General features: G+C 42.9%; 1 non-coding gene across 1 annotated transcript; it reads left to right on the top strand.

Annotated features, from left to right (window-relative positions):
* Nucleotides 1-1,791: 1,791 nt before the first annotated feature.
* Nucleotides 1,792-1,898, top strand: LOC112438497 (U6 spliceosomal RNA). Its single transcript, XR_003026915.1, has one exon. It is a non-coding gene; the product is annotated as a U6 spliceosomal RNA (small nuclear RNA).
* Nucleotides 1,899-3,611: the final 1,713 nt, after the last annotated feature.

Raw genomic sequence — 3,611 nt, 5'->3', positions numbered from 1 at the left:
AACCATTATAGTCATTGAGGGGATTAAAGAAGAACATTTTTATACAGTGTTGTCATGAGAAAAACTTGGGACTGTAACACCCGCTCCTGCCTCCCAAACTGGGAAGGTGCTAAGAGATCAAAGAATGACTCGGACAAGTCCAGCTTGGCGAGTAGATGACTTTATTAAGACTAGATGTGGGACACTCCTGGGTGGCAGCAGGACGGCTGTAGAGCCACATATCACTTTCTGTCTCTAAGCTGCTTTTAAGCTGATTATCTGGCTCTTTGCCTACTGTGTGTGTGTGCAATGGGACTGTTTTTCTTGGTAGGTTCTCAGATACCCTCTGGGATGTCTGGGTTCTTGGAAACACCTGTCCCTCAGCTGGGTACCATGGCCTTAGCTCCCGGCCTAGCTTTTAGGGCTCAAGCAGCGGGCATATACCCTTAAGTAACCTGGTGGGGGACACATCACAATATGAGTGTCTAGCATGCTACCTGTCACGTAGCAGTAGGGATTCGACAACCAGTGGTCTCCTTCCCTCCTTCCCTTGTCAAAGCTGTGATTTCTGAAGTCTTCTGGGGAAAGAAGCAATGAGGGATTGATTGGAGGTGCCTTTCTGTGTCCCTTGCAGAATGAAGTTCATGTTGTCTCCTATATATGTACCCCACAGCATGTGCCATGGTACTTACCTGTGGTACACACCCAGAGATACAGTAATGAAGGAGTAAAGATGAGCAAAGGGAGAGCAAAGGTGGAGGATGAGAAAGACAGTCTCATCCAAATGGCATTTGCTGTTCAAGAACACTTTTGAAGCTGGGATAAAACCAGTGGTGCAGTGAGCTGGCAATAAAATTCAGCTCTCCCTAGCATGCTGAATACAGCCCAATATTTTCCCCACAGGCAGAGTGAAAGAAAACCGCAGCATCCCCCAGACTTTGGAAGGATAGTGGGCAGAGGGCAGCAGCAGGCACACTGGAAAGGGAGCCTCAAGCCCTCAGGACATTCACATGCAGCCAAGCCCTCCCTCTGCTAGCCTTCTCTGCTTATCCTTATACATGGTTCCCTTTCCCTTGTCATTTTCACTACCACCATCTCAGCCCTCATTTCTCCTCCCCAACCCCAAGAGCGCCTCTGTCCAAGCTGCTCTGCCAGCCTCCCCCGTGCCTCTCAGATTCATTGTCCTCATGGCATCTGATCATGGCAAAACACTCACATTTTATAAGATTTTTAAAAATAATACTCAAAATGTTTAATCATCATAAGAAAATTTGACAACTAAAAATGAGCTCCCTCACAAATTTTAATGGAACTATATCCCCCAGAGATAAGGAAATCAAGGCAGGGAGAGACTCAGTCACTTTTGTAGGAATACTCATCTATAAAGCAGTAGATTCAGGATTCAATGCCAAGCAGCCTCTTCCAAAGGTGCGCTCCTAACCACTGTGTATTCTGCCTCTGAGATAAAAACAAAATTGAAAAGGAGGTTTGGGGTCAAGTTGTAGATCATGGACCAAACGCCATCCTCAGAAATTGTTATCTTGTTCTATTGGTATAAAAAGTCATTGCAGGCTCAGGGGAAGAGTGTGGTAAAGCCAGAACTGTCTTACAGGAGACGGGGGCACCACATTTCTGGAGGGTAATATGGTAAGTGGTATGAATGCAAAGGCCTACAAGGAGCTTTTTGATGCATTAATCTCAGTTTTAAACATTTATATGTAGAAAATAATTGGAGAAATGTGTAAGAATATATGTATGGGTATGTGTGCTCATGGCAATAATATTTCAAATAGCAAGAAAAAAAGAGGATCTGTGCTTGCTTCGGCAGCACATATACTAGAATTGGAAAGATACAGAGAAGATTAGCATGGCCCCTGTGCAAGGATGACACGCAAATTCGTGAAGCATTCCATATTTTTACAAACCTGACAAAAATAACCAATGGGGAAAGGATTCCCTATTTAATAAATGGTGTTGGGAAAACTGGCTAGCCATATGCAGAAAACTGAAACTGGACCCCTTCCTTACATCTTATACAAAAATTAACTCAAGATGGATTAAAGACTTAAATGTAAAACCTAAAACCATAAAAACCCTAGAAGAAAACCTAGGCAATACCATTCAGGACATAGGCATGGGCAAGGACTTCATGGCTAAAAACACCAAAAGCAATGGCAACAAAAGCCAAAATAGACAAATGGGATCTAATTAAACTAAACAGCTTCTGCACAGCAAAAGAAACTATCATCAGAGTGAACAGCTAACCTACAGAATGGGAGAAAATGTTTGTAATCTATCCATCTGACAAAGGGATAATATCCAGAATCTACAACGAACTTAAACAAATTTACAAGAAAAAACCGAACAGCCCCATCAAAAAGCGGGTGAAGGATATAAACAGACACTTCTCAAAAGAAGACATTTATGCAGCCAACAAACATATGAAAAAAGCTCATCATCACTGGTCATTAGAGAAATGCAAATCAAAACCACAATGAGATACCATCTCACACCAGTTAGAATGGCTATCATTAAAAAGTCAGGAAACAACAGATGCTGGAGAGGATGTAGAGAAATAGGAATGCTTTTACACTGTTGGTGGGAGTGTAAACTAGTTCAACCATTGTGGAAGACAGTGTGGTAATTCTAGGATCTAGAACCAGAAGCACCATTTGACCCAGCCATCCCATTACTGGGTATATACCCAAAGGATTATAAATCATTCTACTCTAAAGACACAGGCACACATATGTTTATTGCAGCACTATTCACAATAGCAAAGACTTGGAACCAACTCAGATGCCCATCAGTGATAGACTGGATAAAGTAAATATGGCACATATACACCATGGAATACTATGCAGCCATAAAAAATGATGAGTTCATGTCCTTTGCAGGGACATGGATGAAGCGAGAAACCATCCTTCTCAGCAAACTAACACAGGAACAGAAAACCAAACACCGCATGTTCTCACTCATAGGTGGGAGTTGAACAGTGAGAACACATGGACACAGGAAGGGGAACATCACACAGTGGGGCCTGTCAGGGGGTGGGGGGCTAGAGGAGGAATATCATTAGGAGAAATACCTAATATAGATGATGGGTTGATGGGTGCAGCAAACCACCATGGCACATATATACCTATGTAACAAACCTGCACGTCTGCACATATATCACAGAACTTAAAGTATAATAAAAATTTTTTAAAAACAAAAAAAGAGGATCTAATCTATATGTCCACAGTCGTCTGCAAATTCCAGGTATTTCCACACCTTCATATTACCACCTTGCTGGTGTTCAGCCTGCAGTGCCTTTGTCCCACTTCTCTATTCGGCAAATTCCCACTCAGCCTTCATGGCCCAAGGCAAATCCCTCCACCTCCGTATACACCTTCCTGGATCCCCTGAGTTGAAATTGATTACCCCCCCCCCTTGGCCCCAGATTGCTTTACCAGCACACCAAGTATATCTCTTTCATTTTCCTTTATTTTGAGTTTTATCAGTATCTGGCTTTCACCATAGGCAGTTTCTGTCCTCATATAGCCCTCTATGTCTAACCCCCCACTCCCTGCCCCATGCTGCCTGACACATAGCAGGTACTCACTGACACCGAATTGAATTGTTTATGCCTT

The sequence above is a fragment of the Pan paniscus genome, chromosome X (assembly GCF_029289425.2).
Source record: "Pan paniscus chromosome X, NHGRI_mPanPan1-v2.0_pri, whole genome shotgun sequence".
Lineage (NCBI taxonomy): Eukaryota > Metazoa > Chordata > Mammalia > Primates > Hominidae > Pan > Pan paniscus.
Note: the sequence above shows the minus strand (reverse complement) of the source record. Positions and strands in the feature narration are given on the sequence as shown.